Below are 19,313 nucleotides of genomic sequence, written 5' to 3'. Positions count from 1 at the left end.
TGATCTAAGGCTGTAATGAGGTTAGGAGTTGAGTGGCACTGGCGGAACCCAAACTGAGTGTCACTGATCAAGTTATTGCTGAGCAAGTGCTGCACAATAGCACTATTGATGCACCTTCATCATTTTACTAATGTTTGAGAGTAGACTGATAGGGTAGTAATTGATGGGGTTGGATTTTTCATGCATTTTATGTACAGGACATATCTGGGCAATTCTCCACAAAATTGGGTAGAAGCCAATGTTGTAAATGTATTGGAACAGCTTGGCTTGGGAAGTGGCAAATTCTAGAGCATGAGTCTTCAGTATTATTGCCGAAAGGCCAAAGCCTTTGCAGTATCCAGTGCATCCAACCATTTCTTGATACCATGTGGAGTGAATCAAATTTGCTGAAGACTGATACATGTGATGGTGGGGACTACTGGAGGAGGCCAAGATGGATCATCCATTCAGCATGTCCAGCTCAAGATTGCTACAAATACTTCTTTGCCCATGTTTAACATGAAGCTATAAGACTTCATGGGATTTGGAGTCAATGTTGAGGACTCCCAGGGCAACTCCCTCCCAACTGTATACCACTGTGCCACCACTCCCGCTGGGTCTGTCTTGCCGCTGGGACAGGACGGACCCAAGGATGTTCATGGTAGTGGGTATTCATGGGTATGAATATGTCAGACTGTTGCTTGACTAGCCTGTGAGATGGGTCTCCCAATTTTGTCACTAGTCCCCAAATGTTAGTAAGGAGAGCTGTGCAGGGTTGACAGGCCTGTTTCTGCCACTGTCTTTTCCGGTGCCTAGATCAATGCCAGGTGGTTTGCTTAGTTTAATTACGTCAGTAGGGCACAGTTACAATGCTGCAGAAATGGAATTCAAGTTGGTAGCACAATCCTCTCTGGTAAAAAAAGAACTGTTGCACTCATAGAAGAAATAAGTGATCCCAATGATTTGGGTTTCACAGAACATGTTTATGTCAAATGACATCCTGTTAAATTTATACTTGATGGAAGTGCCGGGGTCATTTTCCTATGAGACCTATTACTATGGCTGAAGAAGTAAAAGCTACATCCAATATATATGAGTCTATGCAGTGTCGGTGAAGTACTTGTCAAGAGCGCAGATAGGATGCGGCAACATAAGGAGAGTAAGACAGTTGAAAATGCTTAAAATTTTTGTGGTCAACAGTCCTCACTTTTGTGCCAGCACAGATACTTGGATCTCAACTTCCTTAAGAGAACTGGAGTACCATTAGTTCCAAAAGAATAATTGGTTCATAAATAAGCAGTTGCCCAACACTAGTCTAACAAACAATAGTTACGGAAACACTGGTTCAGGAATAAACCATGGCTGAACAACTGATTAAAGACAACAAATAGAATACTTCAAGAAGCTTTCAAGATGAATCGCTGAGCCTGAAAAGGAAATCAAAAACAATCTGTGTTTATGTCCTATAATAGCATAAAAGAAATGTTTTATATGGTCTTGAAAAAAAGTGGCCATGAAAACCAAACCAAAAGAAAACTTCATCAGTTATGACAAGAACAAAACAATAGCTAAGGTTGTGCTTCCATTCACCAATAGAATGTTGAAAAATGGTCAAACTAAAATTTCACAAAGTTGCCTGTGAGCATATACTTTGAGCACCAACAACAGTTCGCAATCCTGATTGATTTACTAGTACATGATAACAAACTAGTTGAGTTGTACTGTAAAGTATACAATGGGAACACTTAGTTATTCCCAGACATATGCCCAGAGCTCATTCAGGGTTGTGGAGGTCAGAGACCCCAAAAGGTATTGAAGATCTCCCATGTAACTGTGGAGTCTGTATTATTACAAAATTGTGAAGGCTGAAAAACATGCCTGTCATCACTGAAATCAGATTAAAAGCTCAAATTCAGCAAAATCTGTGAGGAGAAATGAATACTAGAAACAAGAGTAAGCAGCACAGCGATTCTGGAATTTTTCACTGATTGTCTTCAGACAAATGCATGGTTCAATGCTTCTGACAAAGATAATGTTGGATGAGCAACAACCTTACTGAAACATGATCAAGAATCTGAAAATATTCACAAGGGAGAACTGAAGACATCTAGCTTGATCAACATCTCAAGGTAGATAAGTTGTGCATGACTTCATAGAAGCCGGACTGAGGTCCATAGTCCAAAAGAAGAAAATGTTTGATCTAAGGATCAAGGATACTTCAACAAAAAAGGCTAGCTCATCTATATACATGTTATTTTTCAATCCACAAATCTATAAGGAATAAAATTCTTGTTTCAACAGAGCAGTTATCTTCCATAGTCACCCAAATGATGTTATTTGTCAATTTCCTGAGTTAACAGTGAAAAGAGAAGTTCTGCCAAGGAAATTTAAGATAATAAGAATCCTCCAGAGAAAGTAATAATTTTCATCACTTTACCTTTCCATTCAATGCAATATTAAAGCTTCTCTAATTCAACACTCCTCCCTGAAACAACCCCATAAACTTTACATAGTTCAATGGTTGAGATTTCATTTTGTACCCCATTCAGCACACTTCTTGCAAGGTCATTTTAGAAAAAAAAAATTGAAATTTCTGACTGTATGAGTTTAGAATTAGGAAAATCAGACATCCCAGAGCTTGATGAGTAATGTTAATCACAGAATCACAGAAATATTACAGGCCTTTGAGTTGGCATGATTTGTCTAAATGAGTATCCCACTTAGTACCAATGACCCTGTACATTGGGCAGAACTTTTCCAGCCCCTGAATGGTGTGGGCATTGCTGACGCAGTTGGGAAAATAAGCTAAGATTGGTAGAAATGAAATTCTTGTGTCAAAAAGAAAAAGCCCAATTATCCAACTAAATATTGATCTGCAAGACAAGAATCTCACCAGCGAGCAGCGAGGGGTCCCATTTGCGATCACATTCATGCAATAATATGTCATCATTACCAAATCTCATCTCAGTTATATGTCATTTTGTTTTTTTTTCTCACCCACTCGATAGAATCTGGGTGACAGCAATTCCTAAAATGAAAGGTGACAATACCCAATAGAAAGAGCTGGTACCTAATGACTCCAGCTCGGTGCTTGTTCATTGCTGCCTTCATCGTGAGCAGCGATCTCCAACACCTCCGGGCACACTCTATGATGAATGATCACCCAAACTTCCATCTACAGATATTGGGTTTGTACACGTACTTGCCTCATCACACTCTAATAGCACATTTCTAATCCACTTATAATTCAGTTATTCATATCAATGCTGCTCTTTGGAGTGCACCAGTAGCTTTCATTATAATGCTGATGGGATACTGTGCACACAGGGGCAGGCACCAATTCATTTATGAGACCAAGGGGAATCTCAGGATTCTTTACTTGCATTACTAGCTCTTTACAACTACTTATGTTCACAGCAAAAGATTCCTTGCTTTGCCTTTTGCACTTTGCTCCTTCAGCAAGATTTTAAAATTTCACAGTATTTCTACCTTGCCTTGCTGTTTAGCACAGACACAAAGCTCGTCAGGCTTCATGGTTGTAGGCAGTGATTGGTAAAAGGGTGGGCACATTGCTGTCACTATGCTGTTGCCAGTGCTACACTTGCACCAAGTGCGCATTGTGTGCACGGTAAAGACTCTGTATGCATTTCAAATAAATGACAATGTCTCAAAATCTATGGGATTTTGGCCAAGGGAATACCATCCATGACTGGGACACTTCAACCAGCTTATGTGTTAAAAAACACTTTACCAAGTGCTCTTATCAGTGAGGTGGACAAAGGGACACAGAATTCAATTTGCAGTTAGACTTGATTTTATCAACATATTATTCCTTATTAAAAACACCATGTGAGCATTTCTCAAATTCCCACAATATTTACTCTTTATCTACCTCTATCTGTCTGACAAAAGATATTACCTGCAATGATCCATTTGTTTGAGCTTTACCAAAGGAATCTCCTTACTCTTCAACATAAGGCTAGCTCTCTTCCACAAAGGTGAGTATCACAGGTCAGTGTAGATCTTCTCTCTCACACTCAATCTCTCCCTCTCCAAATCATTGGAGCTCTGCTACTGGGCCAAGTCAAGTCCTTGCCAGTCTTCATTGAGTCTTCACACAGGGGGTGGCATCCAGGTGTGTGTTCTTATCCCCCTTTACCCCAAGCTTCCAGAATGTGCTATGACCTTTGGCCAAAACAGTCATAAGCTGCGTTTGAAGCATGCAATGACCTTACACTAACACCCTTCAATATTGCCATGCCAAGGAGGTATAAGGTGCACATACTCAGGCAGTCCAGATGCTAAAAGTCTGATTGATACTTCTCCAATATAGAACCCTCAGGCTTGTTGTGACTGGTTCCCTTTGGACCTTTGTAACCTTTTTGCTTTTGTTTCCACTGTTCTTTGTAGACAATAGCTGCTGGCTGCTGTTTAATATGGCTAAGTTTCTGTCCTGCTCAATTTCTCTGTCTATGAGTCAATTTAGAATGTCAAATTTTTGGCCATAGTCAACTGACCACAGGCCCTGCTGTTGATCCCTTACAGCATGTTGTGAAAAATGGGATCACAGGCTCAGACCACACTATTGTGCAGGCATGTAAATGTCCCAGCCAGATAGCATAATTCCGATTAGCTGGGTTCCCCATTAAACATAGACAACAATACTCTATACATTAACTATCTGCCTTAAACAAATCAATAAGCTTGACAGTACTGTACACAAATAACTTAATACATAAAATGATAATTATCCACTATTTGCATACATTGGCTCTCCCTCAAGTCTCTTTGGTGATGCAAAGGATTCGATTCATACCACACAACAAGTTACATAGTCCTTTTGCGATAATGCCCGAGTTCATTAATTTATTCGTTTTCATTGTAGGAGCATAGAGTCTACAGTTATTTTCTAGATGAGTTCTATCTTCCAGTGGACAAATTTAACTGTGATGATGGTGAGGTAGATCAAAATAAACAAGACGAACAACACAGCCAGGTGTGATAAGAGACGTACCCCTGGCTGTATCTGCACATTTAAGCCTCAGTCCCAGAAATCATCCTTGGACTTAGCTACTTTGATTTCCCTGATACCCTTTGGAATTTGCTCTGTCTGCTGAATAACAGGAACAAAAACTTCATGTGCATCTGGCTGTTGTGTCTGGACCTGCTCTAATTTTTCTGGAAAGAGTTCAATGCCAATGTTGTACCTCCCCTAGTATCAGGTGTTTGTCTGCTTAATTATCTTTTATTCCTCCATTGGCATCTTGCTAACTGTCTAGTTTAATCTTATTCAGGGTCTGTTTAACTTGCTCGGTCCATGTGAGAGCATCAGAATGACTGTCTTCATAAAGGGGTTTTCTCTGTCTCTGGGTTAGGGTGCTGCACAGGATACTTTCTTGAGAGGTCTGTCTCTAACCATCCCTCTCACTTCAAGGCTGCTGTGTGCTGAGGCCCTGCCTTTTCTGGCTGGAATTAGTGGGACCAGCTGTGCTTCAGTTCCTGAGGTTGAGGTCTCAGAGGGACAGTTGTCCAGGTCTGTTCCAGGATCTTGGCCTCAATCAATAACTGGGGCTGGTCCTGGATCGGGATTAGGAATTTTGGACTGAGTGCAGATCAATGACTGGCTGGGGTCTGGATCAGGACTCAGTTTAGTGCCCATTTTCCCTAGTTCTTGGAGAAGCACATGGAGTTTGTGGCTGTTGCTTTGGACTCCATAGGCCTTTTACTGATTAACATGGTACCACCCACGTTTCCTGATTCCACCAAAATTCTATACACAGATGGGCTGGCCTTCACTGAGTGACAACCTGAATATCTGGGGGACAGGAATGTCCCTGGCTGGAAAATTTATAACATTACCCACTGCCCTACCTTGTACTCCACCAAGTTCAACTTCTCATCAAAGTATGCTGTACACTACTTTTTCCTTTTGGCATTCTGATTGGAGATGTGGAACCTTTAGCTGATGAAAAATTTATTCATCACTACATTACCTGGACTGTGAAATGGATTCTCTGGTCCAAAACTGTACTGCGAGAAGAACCCTTCTGATAACAACATATTGAATTAAGCTATCCACTGCAACTTTAGTGGTATACGTTTGAGTGCGAAATGCCTTTACCCATTTCCTAAAAATGTCTACAATGACCAGGATATACTTATGTCCCCCTTTACAGGATGGTAGAGGGCCAACATTATCTATGTGAAGGTCGGTCCATGATCTTTCACTTTGCCTAGTGTGCCTTAACTCTCCCATATTGGCATACTTGTCTGGATTGTTCTGGGTGCAGATGATACAATTCTCAATGTAATGTTTCATTTCTGGCCACCCTTCAGTGCAATCCCTTTATTCTGTCAGTCATAGCTTCTCTCCCTTGACATTGTGGCATTGATCAATTACTTGATTTCAGTCCTGGACTGGTACCAAATATTGTTCATCTTTGAGAACATGTCCGTTCCTAATACTTGTCTTCCCATTTGTGAAACAAGTAGAACATTCCCTCCTGTATTTGCTTTAGCTCGGTGTAACTGCTCCGATCCTGGACCAAATCTTTTTCCTTTGTTTGGCTTACAGTGACAGTGTCTATATGTTCCGGAATGGAGAGCTGCCATGATTGTCCTTTTATGTACCTTGCTTATTCAATTCATCTGTCCTTATGTTCCCAGTCAGGTGAGCTCCAAACTTCATAATGCCATGGTGGCGGCCTTGGGAAGTTTGGAGAAGAATTTTGAGCACGAATGCAGACAGCAATGGTTTCGCCTCTGCTGAGACATATCCTCTAGCTTCCCATGGTAACAGGAAGTCAGTTAAACTGTTGCAGACATACATGTTTGCTGAGTGTATGCCTGCTGGTGGGAGAAATTTATCAGAGTGGCTGACCACATAGACTACAGCTGCTATCTCAGCAGTCTGATCACTCATTTTGTTGGGGAGCTTCAGCACTAACTTTTTTAAGGGGCTGCCTCTGTGTTTCTCTATATCCATCCTCCACAGTAGAGGGTCCAACTATGAATATTCTTTCAGGTTCCTTGGGACATCCCCCATTTTGTTTTGACAGAAATAATCCTCTGGGGCTATTTGTTGCCTCAGCCTGACCTCCAAGGGGTTCTCCCCAATAGCTCACATTGTTGGCTAGGAAGATGAGCACTTTGGTATGTTTGATCATAATGTTGCCACCGCGTAACATTAGGAGCCAATGTGCTCTGCGGTTTTGGCTGGCAGTGTCACCTTTAATTGTGCCATCCAGCAAAAGTTGAACAGGGGTGTAGTCTGTCAGAATGGTTACAGCATTTAGGCAATGTAGGCAAAATGTTGCACCACCCAGAACATGGCTAGTAAGTGCTTTTTACACATAGAGAATCCCTGCTCTACTCATGAAAGAGTCCGGGAGTCATAGGCTACTGATCTAGTTTATCAAGACATTCTTTGACAAGGACAGCTGCTAATATGGCATCTGCAGCTGCAACTTCCAAAGTGAAGGGAAGTTCTAGGTCGGGTACCTGCAGTGTGGGCGTCTGCACTCAGGTCTGTTTTAATTCAGGAACAGTGTCTGTGTGATGTTCAGTACATTCCCATGGAGCATTCCTTTTAAGGAGGTCAGAGAGTTGGGGCAGGTTGAGTGGCAAAACTATTGATGTAGTTCTGACAGTACCCCACTAAACCCAGAAAGGAACACAGCAAGATCATATCCCTGGGAGGGGCAAATGGTTTATGGCCTCAGTGTGCTTCCCTTTTATTTTGTGTTTCCCCTGAGCTACCACAGTTCCCAAGTATGAGGTCTGGGACCTCATGATCCTGTGCTTTCTTGAGGTTAACTTTGAGTGCTTGGGTGGTGAGGAAGGCTAACAGTTCCTTTAACTGTGTCAAATGTTTGGTCCTTGTTTCTGTCAGCAGGAGCAGATTATCCACGTACTGTACCAAACATTCTGGTCAGGAAGCTTCTCTAACCCTTTAGTCAGTCTCTGATGAAATATTGATGGAGAATTGCGAAAACCTTGGGGCAAGCAGGTCCATATATATTGCTGGCCTTGAAATGTGAAGGTGAATTTCTGTTGTCAGTGTCAGAGGAGGAGTAATGGACAAAATTCCAATTCTAATGTCCAGTACAGTAAAATATTTTCCCATGGGGCCTGCCTCAACATGGTTTCAGGGCTAGTTTCTACTGTCAGTGTCACGATTGGGGTGGTTTTATTTAGTTCCCTGTAATCAACGGTGAACTGCTAAGAGCCACCGAGTTTCTTAAACAGCCAAATTGGTGAGCTATTCGTAGATACTACAGGTGTGGGCTCTTTGTTTTAACAAGCTGCTACTGGCCTCAGTCACCTTTTCCTCTGCCTGTCTGGGGAAAGTGTAGTGTCTTTGTGGCTTTAGGTCCAGTCCATCTAGCACTACCTCACTCTCTATAAGGCCGCATTAATGTTTGTGACTGGCAAATGCGCTTTTGACCTCTGTAAGAATTACCTATGATGCTGGGTCCTCAGTCATTTCAATAGGATTAATCCACAATTTCCCCATGTGTAAATTCTCTGTGTGTACGTGTGATAAGATAACGTACACTTCCAAATAAAGGTTTAAGCCTGAAATATACTCGGGTTCTGTATAGAGGTTAACCAAAGCTGCTGAGTGATAGCAGATTATGTCTCCCTGTTTCAATTCTATAGGTTCTGGCTCCACCCCCTTCTGTGGGTGTCCAGTGAATCCGCTTAGAAGAATTTTCTTACAAGTACGCCATGAGTTATCAAAATCTCAGGTATTTGTTAATCTGGACACCCCCTTGTCACATTAAACCTCAATGGGGCAGCCTTGTATCTCGTCATCTACCAGGGGCGGTCCCCTCTGGTGCTGCACACTCCCTGAAGAGATGCATGGCTTCATCGCATTTTGAGGAGTGTATCCAACCAGGGTTTCAAGGAGTTAGATAGTGGGATTTTCCTCCACTAACTTTGGCTGTGTAATCTCACCAACTAAATTATCTGCTGCCTGTCTCTCTGTTCCTTCTAGCAGCATATACCGGGGTCCTAAGTGTGGCTCCTGTGGCGGTGCTAACTGCCTGCGTACCCTGCAGTCCCTTGTGAAGCAGCCTGTGCACCTATGATTTTAGCATTTCACTTGCTGCCTCACACCTTCCTGCTGCTGATCCCTATCTCTCATTGCGTGATGGGTGGATAGAAGGGATAGCTCCGATAACATCTTACCTTGTTTCTGTTGCCCCCTTCATTATTCCACACAGGACTGGGATTTGGGGTGTTTACTTGGTGCATTTTTCTTGACTTGGGGTGATCAGATTCATTAATCTGTTTCTCCCAAGCTTGGGTCATTCTCCTTATCACCCAGTGTTCTGCGTGGGTGTTGCCTATGGGAGCAATGTTTTGCAGGCTTTCCTCACTGCCTCTGTGACATGTGAGACAAGTGTTCAGGTTCAATTTACCCTGTTCTGCAATATCAGCGCAGGTGCCTGGCAAATGCAGTTGGGTGCTGTCTTTTTCATTGCCTATACTTTTTAAAGTCCTCCACAGAGTTTCCCATATTGTATCTTACAGCAGCTGGGATTGTCGTTTTCATGGCCTGCAGCTCCCCTCCTCCCACATTGTGAAGATGGGTAAGGCAGAATGGATCGGGGGCTCAGGCACATTAACATTAATTTTACCTCCTCGACATCCTTGAGGCCATGGAGAACCCTTTGATGATGGGTGCTGTCGAAAAAGTATCGGGATCAGCTGAGGGCTCAAATAACGGGATCTATTTTGTTATTCCCAAACATTGCACCACCGTAAATGGAGTTACGTAAGTAATTGCGTTATTGTTCTAGCCATCCTGATTGGTTGCAGTCAGTGAGTTAATCAGGGCAGGATAAGATTCTAGGGGTGCTGAAGAATATACTCCCTCTGGAATGGGAGATGGGTGTCCCCAATCTTCACTATTTGTACAGTAAATTAAAATTGGCTGGTACGATGTTGTGGGTGTCACAGAGACATAGAGTAGGTAGAATTGGGGAATTACAAAGGAATAAAGACCCTGATGGCAGTTATGTGCAGGCCTCCTAGCAGTTGTCAGGATGTGGAGAAGAAAATAAATCAGAAGATAGAAAAGGCATGTAAGAAAAGCAATGTTACAATCATTATGCGGGACTTCAATATACAAGTGAACTGGGAAAATCTGGTTGATAGAGGATCTCATGAAAAGGAATTTGTGGAATGTCTACAAGATTTGTTTTGGAGCAGCTTAGGGTAGAGCCTACTAGGGAACAGGCAGTTCTGGATTGATAATGAGCAATGAGCAGACTTGATTAGGGAGCTTGAGGTAAAGGAATGCCCAGGGCCAGTGGCCATTATATGATAGAATTCACCCCGCACTTTGAGAAGGAGTAGCTGGAATCAGATGTATTACAGTTGAATAAAGGTAACTAAAAAGACATGAGGGAGGGGCTGGTCAGATTGGAAGGGAAGCCCAGTAGGGAAAACAGTGAAGCAATAATGGCTGGAGTTTCTGGGGTTAACTCAGGAGGCACAGCAGAAATTCATCCCAATGTAAAAAGAAACATACCAAGGGGAGGACAGGGGAACCAGGACAACATAAAAGCAAAAGACAAAGCTTACATATAGTGAATATTATTGGGAAGCCAGAAGATTGGGAAACCTTTAAAAATCAGCAGAGGACAACTAAAAAAAACAATAAGGAGAGAGAAACTGAAATATGAAGGTAAGCAAGCTAATACCATCAAAGAAGACTGCAAGAGCTTTATTTTAGATATGTAAAAGGGAAGAGAGAGGCAAGAGTAGACATTGGACCACTGGAAAATGAGGCTGGAGAAATATTAGTGGGGCACAAAGCAATGTTGCAGGAACTGAATTGATAGCTTGCACCAGTCTTCACAGTGAAAGACAGCAGTAGCATATCGGAACTTTATGAGTCAGGGACAGAAGTGAATGTAGTGGCTATCACTAAGGAGAGGTGCTGAGAAGCTGAAAGGTGTAAGGTGGATAAATCATCCAGACCAGAATAACTATATCCCAGTATTCTGATGGAGTTGGCTGAGGAGACTGTAGAAGTATTGATAGCGATCTTTCAGAAATCACTGGAATCAGGGAGGGTCCCAGAGGACTGGAAAATGGTTAATGTACCACTATTATGTAAGAAGGGAGGGAGGAAGAAGATAGGAAACTATAAGCTGGTTAGCCTGACCTTGGTTATTTGTAAGATTTTGGAATCCATTATTAAGGATATGATTGCAGAGTACTTGAAGGTACATTATAAAATAAAGATGAGTCAGTATATCTTCATCAAAAGAAGGTCATGCTGACAAATCTATCAGGATTCTTTGAGGAGGTAGTGAGCAAATTAGACAAAGGAAAGCTGGTGGATGTAATTTATTTGGATTTACAGAAGACTTTTAACAAACTTAATACACAAGAGATTGCTAAATAAGAGATAGCCCATGGTGTTAAGGGCAAACATGGATAGAGGATTGGCTGGCTGGCAGAAGGCAGAGAGCAAGGATAAAGCGCTTTGGTTTTAGAATGGCAACCAAGGACTAGTAGAGTTCTGCAGGGGTCAGCACTGGGACCACACCTATTCACCTTATACATTAACGAGCTGGACAAAGGAACTGAGGGCATTGTTGTTAAGTTTGCAGATGACACAAAATTGGAGGGTCAGGTAATGTTCAGGAAGTGGGGAGGCTGCAGAAGGACTTGACCGGCTAGAGAGTGGACAAAGAAGTGGCAGATGAAATAGAATGTGGAAAAGTGAGAGGTTGGGCACTTTGTTAAGAAGAATAGAGGCGTAGCCTATTTTCTAAACCGGGAAAGGTTTTGCAAATCTGAAGCACAGAAGGGACTTTGGAGACCTAATTCAGGATTCTCCTAAGATTAACATGCACATTCAGTTGGCAGTTATGAAGGCAAATCCACATTGGCATACTTTCCAAGAGGGATAGATTACAACAACCGAGATATACTACTGAGACTATATAAGGCTCTAGTTAGACCACATTTGAAAAATTGTAAGCAGTTTTCAGCAGTTTTCCAAATGTCATAAAAGATGTGCTGTCATTGGAGTTGGTACTGAGAAGGTTTTAACAATGATCCAAGGGAGAAAGATCTTGTGAGAAATGGTTGAAGACTCTGGGACTGTGCTTGATGAAGTTTAGAAGGATGATGGGGGTCTCACTGAAACTTACAGAAAACTGAGGGGCCTGTAAAGATTGGACTTAGAGTTATTACCTCTAATGGAGGAGACTAGAAGCTGAGGGCACAGCTTCTGAGTGAAGGCATGTCCCCTTATAAATGAGATGAAGAGGAATTTTTTCAGCCAGAGGGAAGTGAATCTGTGGCACTCATTGCCACAGAAGGCTGTGGTAACACAGTCATTGAGAGTAATTAACACTGAGGTAGCTAGGTTCTTGATTAATAAGGGTGTCAAGGGTTACGTGGAGAAGGGAAAAAAAATGGGGTTGAGAAACATATCAGCCATGATTGAATATTGGAGCAGAATCAATGAATCAAAAGGCCTAATTCTGCTCCTATATCTTATGGTCTTCTGGTTCTTTCATTTGCTCCCAGCCTAAGTTAGAATTGTTGTCACCATCTGATTCTATTGTCCCAAATGTGCATTTCATTCCTTTTTCCACTGTAAGTTGGGACTTTAATTTTTCAATCTTGCACTTGCATTTTGAATGGTCCTCAGAGTGGGCTCTGTTTTCTTTGCTTGGCTTGCGCAGGAGTCTAAGCACAACCTGTAGGTTTTCACCTTTCTCAGACAACTCATCCACAACTTTTTGGGCTGTGTCCCGATCACTGACCACTTGCTGTGCTTCCTGGTACGATTTAATTGCACTGGGTCTGGAACTGTCCCAAGTGTACCATGTTCACCTGGTTCCTCTGCTCCTGCTCTGCTGCTTTGCCTCCAGTTCCTGCTTCACTTACTCTAGCTCCTTCTTTAGCTTCACTTTCCTCCATTCTCTATATAGAGCTGGCTATTGCTGAAGCTTTGTTGAATTTTAAAGAGCGCTTCCATTCAGCTGCCTGTTCCCCCTCTCAGCGTTTCTGTCCCATGAGTCCCAAACCTAATATTTGCTCACCACGATGATTAACCCACCTGTTATTACCGAGGTGCTTTCTTTGTACGTCTTGCCACTCTTTACATTGTGCCATTTTTCCTCCTGTTTTTTACTTGTAGTTTACTGCTCTTTCTCTCTCTAGTGAGTCCCTGACTCTATATTAGCTTTTTCATTTCTCTGTGACTTTGGATTATTGACCCTTTTCACTATCCTTTCCCTCGGGGTCCCATCCACAGTCTAGCTTCTGTGTATCCTTATGGATCCCCAACCCCCATATCTAGCTTTCTGTCACCTCCCGGTCCTCTGACCCTATATTCGGCTTCCTTGCCTCTGTTTTCTGCAGGTCCCCTATATTGTGCTAAGTCTGGGTGTTTGTCTTCGTCACATTACAAATGCTTGGTTTATGGCTTAGTCACTGGTTGGAAACCTTCACCCTTTTTCACCCACTTCAATCCCTGCCATCACGTGGGTCAGCTGCCCTCTTAATATCAGACTGAGGCTGGATGTCTGAAAGTGTCGGTGGATTTCAAAGTCAGAGGTGATATAAACACTTCTAATCAAAGCCCAACCAGGGGATACCAATATTATCTTTTCTTTGGATATTACCCACAACAATCTAAGTGTCTGAACCGGTCCATTAGAATCTCTTTCCTCTCTGACATCGGACTGGCTTTCTTCCACGAAAGTGGGTCTTGCAGGTCAGGGTGGATCTCCTCCCACTCTCTTTCTAGATGGTCAGAGATCCACTGCTGGGCTAAGTTGAATCTTTGCCAAGTCTCCACTAAGTCTTCACAGAGTCTTCACCTATACAAGATAGCAGCCTGATAAATGGAGGAGGCAAGTAAGGTGGTGGTGAGGTAGATTTTGGCATTCCCAATATATAGGTGAAAACTCATGCGTCCCCTCAGATAATGCTGCTGAAGGATAATATCTGGATGAGCAAGAAGAGGGGATTCATGGGAAGCTCTTTGGGGATACCAAAAGTGTGAGATCAGCAAGAGAAACAATTGCATGCTTTTACATCCTAGTTGCAGGATACAGGTGAAAATGTTTTCATGTTTTTGTAAAAATTGTGATTTCACAGTTTAGTGATTGTTTTGTGCCAGTACAACATCTCAACTTGATAAGACACATGCAACACCTGAAAAGGAATATGTGCTACATAAGAAGACAGATATTTAACATTCGCAGATACAGGATGGTATGAGCACGTTCCTCTGTAGACACTTTTCTATTGTTTTATGTAGCTACATCAATAACATGGTATTATTTTCCCTGGTAACTGAGCATCATGATTAAATGGTGATATTTTATTGATTGAAATTTAATACAAAGTTTGTAGAAATGCCTTTGCATTTGACTTCACCGACAGGCTAAGACACAGGACCGGATTCACGTAATATTTTTTGAATGCTGTCTGTGTATGTTTTACCACATTTCCATTGCAATTTATTTTTGATATCCTAGGAAAGGACATCGTAAGAATTATAAATGCCCATGTCATGCAACACTAATATTGTTTGTAACATTATCATATACACTTGTGAGAAAAACAATTGCAGCTTTTCGCTTTGTGGAAATGTTTTAATTTTACATAGGACTTTTTGCTTGGTCCTATCATTTCCACTTACTGTCATTCTTAAAGCAGTGTTATGTGGGAGATTTCTGCATTAAGGATAATGTAAATATGGATTTACACTTTCAATATATTTAGGTGACACCCATTCTTTCTGGAAATGCCAACTTACGTTTGATCAGCTACGCAATCTGATGCCCAGTGAAAAGTGTCAGTTCCTGATGGATTTGCCTAATTGCTGCAACATTTTAGACCAGAGATTAATTGAGCCAAAACATTATTTAGTGACAAGGACTAGCTGTTTGGAATTTTAATATTGTCAGGCTAATCAATCAAGAAATAATTGTATTAAATTAGATTGGGATATTTGCCGAATGACGTTACAAATGAAACGCTGGTATTGATGCTACTCTTCAAAGCATGGTCAAAGTGTGGACAACTGCATCAATAAAGCAAATCTTTTGTTTTTGTCTTTAATTATTTTCAAAGGTCTCAAAACTGGCTTTAAAAGCTAACCCAGGTTTTGCAGTAGGAATAATGATAAAGTTACCAGAATTTGCTGTTACTACCGTTGGTAGTCCAAAAAAAAACTTCCATCAAGAACATATGTGCAGCTAAGAAAAGCAGAAATTTGCTCTTGCAGTGCTTCTTCAGAAGCTTCGTTATATAAGTACCTCATCGTTAGGTAAAAGCACATATGATCCAGGGTAACTGCAAGATGGAAATTCAATATCGGCTTAGGGTCTGGAGACAAAGTAGTGGTAAAACCAGACAGATCAGTGCTGGGTCCATTATGGCTCAATACATTATATATATATATAAATAAATAGATGAGAAAGTTGGGGGAATTATAAATAAGTTTGCAGATGACACAAACATATCCAGGTATTTAATAGTGAAGAAGAAGATCCTAGGTTTCAGGAAGATATAGTCAAGTTGGTTAAATGGTAAGATCAGTGGTAGATATAAGTTAGCCCTGAACAGTGTGAGGCAATAAACCTTATAAGAAGTAACAAGACAAGGGAGTACTCAATGAATGGCAGTAACATGAGGAAGCTTATAGGAGCAATGGGATCTCATCCACAGATCCATGAAGATGGCAGAAGAGGTTAGTAGGGTAGTTTAGAAGACATACAGGATACTTTTGTTTATCGGCTGTGGTATTGATTATAGGAATAGGGACATTATTTTGGAATTATACAAAATTTTGATTTGACCCACAGCTGGAGGATTTTGTACAGTTCTAGTCACCTCACTATGAAAAGGATATGACTGTTCTGGAAGAGGTGCAGAGGAGATTCACAAAGATGTTAAATAACAACAGAATGTTTTGGAGAAACTCAGCACTTCGGGCATCATCAATGGAATGAAAACAGAGTTATGTTTTGATTCCAGTTACCATTCTTCAGACACCAGGATGTTGTCTGGGTTGGATCATTTTAGCTGTGAAAAGAAGCTACACAAAATCCCATGTGGGACTTTGCCAAAAGTTTTGCTGAATTTCTTACAAGCCACATCAACTGCACTTCACTCATCTACACACATAGTCACCTCTTTCAAAAATTAATCAGATTTGTTAGGCATGACTGCACTCTGACAAATCAATGTTTGCCTCTTCTAGCAGAGGTTAATTCTGTCCTCCAGAATATTATCCAATAGTTTCCTTATCATTGATATGAGGCTCACTAGTCTGTAATTCCCTGCTTTATCGCTATCATCCTTCTTGAAAAGTAGAACCACATTGGCTATCACCCAGACCTCTAGCACCTCTCCTGTGGCCATAGAGGTATTAAAATTTTTTATCACATTCCATGTAATTTCTCCCCTTGCCTCTCATAGCAGTCTTGGATACAACTCACCAGGGCCTGGGAACTTATCCACTTTTTTGCCTGCCAAAACCTCCAATACCTTCTCGCTCCCTATATCAATCTGCTCAAGAACCTACAGTCCCTTTTCCTGAATTCTGTGCCAACATCCTACTTCTCAACAGCGAAGACATATGTGAAGTATTCATTTAACACCCTGCCAGTGATCTCCAGATCTCACACAGATTGATGCTTTGGTTCTGAAAGAGCCCTTTACTTTACCTCATTATTCTCTACCACTTCACATATTTACAAGAATATTGTAGGATTCTCCATACTTTTACCAGCCAGTGCTTTTTCATGTCCCCTCTTTGTTCTCCTAAATGCTTTCTCAAGAGTCCCTCCTGCATTTCCTTTATTCCACTAGGCCCTCATTGATTTTATCCTTGTATACATGCTAAAAGCATTATTTTCCTTCTTATACAGTCCTGAATATTCCTTGACATCTAGGGCACTCTGGGCTTGTTGTTCATACATTTTACCCCCAAGGGAACATGTTGGGCTTGTAAACTCCCTGTTTCTTTTTGAATGCTCCCTCCCAATGTTCTGTTTTAAATTTTCTCAGAAGTAGCTATCATTATTATATTTTGGCCAGATCCTACTTCATTTTAATACAATTTGCCTTCCCCAAATTCAAAATCATTTTTTGCAGGCAATATTTTTCCTTTCCTATCTCAAAATTTAAATGTACAGTGTTATGTTTGCTATCATTATAATGATCTCCTACCACCACCTCAAACAGCTATCTGGTTTCATTCCCCAGAATTAGGTCTAGCTCTGCACTATTCCTTGTTGGACCTTCTACATGTTGACATAAAACAATCTCCTGAATACATTTTAATAAATCCAACCGCTCCATACCCTTTGCACTATGGCTACCCATTAATATTTCGGATGTTGAAGTCCCTTAATATAATTACCCTGATACTAGTACTTCTACACACCTCAGTTGGTTGTTTACATATGTACACCTCTATTGTCCACAGCATGTTTAGGGATCCATAATTTATACCCAGCAATATGACTGCTCCTTTTTTATTCCTCGGCTCTACCAATAAAGTTTCATTTGAAGATCCATTCAAGATATCTTTTCTCCTTACTGCAATAACTGACTCTTCAATTAATAATATGGCATCACCGCCTCCTTTACAAACTCTGCTGTCTTGCCTGAAGATCCTACACCCTGGAATATTAAAGTGGCAGTCCTGCTCTGCTCTCCCTCTCTGCTTTCGGGGTAACTATTCCCTTGTATATTCTCCATGGCAAAAGAGTTCACTTGCAAGTTAATCATCATCCTTTACTAATGCAGTATAAATTGTTGTTGGCTTTGAAACATAGTATTACCGCATTTGTCCTGATGAGAGGAAGAAGAGAAGTTTTGACAAAGCGTTTGACAAAAATATTCTAACATATACATTTTGATTTAGGCTCTGCAAAGGAGAACTTGGACACTGTAGCATTCATTGCTGAGCAGCAATGCCGCCTCATAGTTGTGGAAAATCACATCCAAGGTGCACAAGCATACTGATAGCACTGGGTATGTCAAATAACATCTCCATCTCTTCCTAACAACTAGGGGCTGCATGTTGATTTGAGACTAGTCCTGACATTTCTCAATGACGTCCTTCATCCTACATCTTGTTTTAACATGACCACAGCTGAATAAAGTACTGAAGAACTTGAATGACATTCCCCTCCCTCAGACCCTTGTGGCACTCTGGTGTCATCCCTACCTTTGAGCTAGTAGACCTTGGCTCAAACTCCATCCAATCCAGTGATAAGCACTAAAATCTGATTAAAAAGAAATGACACCAAGCCTCTACTTAACAGAACTACTTAAAGATATATTGGTTGCTGACAGCTGATGCAATCATTTATGCTTTGGGCCTTTTCTAGATTCAATGAAAGTTTATGAATCATGGGTTGAAAATTATCTGGCAGGTGCTTAAGTGTTCCATTAATTTACAAATTGTGCTTAAAGAAGTTGATGCCAAATATTAGTAATCTTATCGGTATTCCTTGTGGAATTGGTCATGACTGGGAGAGTGAAGAGAAACCATTTAGAGAAGGATAATCTGCTAGAGAAAGCATGAAGTGAAGGACGTTAAATAGGAGGTCATATTTATCAAGGGTCTTCAGTGAGCAATTATCATACCCTAACTTCAATGAGGATTAATGGTTGCAATGTCTTACTTTGCCAAGATTATGTATGACATCTGTCAATAGCTGCAATCACAACTGTAGCATCAAAGTTGGAGAGACAATATTGTATGTATTGCTCTATATTGTAGTACACTGCTGCACAACAGTGTGTGGAATGACAAACCAGAGCAAGTGGTGAATGCAGGTGCAGTTACAATGTTGAAAAGAGATTTAGATAAGTACATGAATAAGAAATAGTTGGAGGGATATGGGCCAAGCACTTGCAAGTGGGACTAGTTTAGTTTGGAGTTATGATCAGCATGGACCAGTTAGATTGAAGGGTCTGTTTTCGTGCTGAATGACTGTATGACTTTATAACAGTGCTCATTGAAACTGTCTGTACTTAAAGAGATAGCATCACCTGATTGCCGTTTTCGAAAACAAAACAGGTGAAGGAAGTTCAAGGATTTGTATAGATTCCTTAGGGTATAAAATATTATTGATTACGTACTTGTACTTTGCCTTATGTGTGCCTCTTCTGAATATAGTCATTTTCATAGATTGATGACATGGTGGTTAATGCTTATCAAAAGAGATAGGTGGAAATATCCTAGACATATAACCAAAGTATAATTGGATGCTCACAACAAGAATGGGTTTTGGTCACAAGCTATGGTCCACAAAGTATTTGGT

The sequence above is a fragment of the Rhincodon typus genome, chromosome 6 (genome assembly GCF_021869965.1).
Source record: "Rhincodon typus isolate 14 chromosome 6, sRhiTyp1.1, whole genome shotgun sequence".
In the NCBI taxonomy this organism is placed as follows: domain Eukaryota; kingdom Metazoa; phylum Chordata; class Chondrichthyes; order Orectolobiformes; family Rhincodontidae; genus Rhincodon; species Rhincodon typus.
This window is presented reverse-complemented; position numbering follows the sequence as displayed.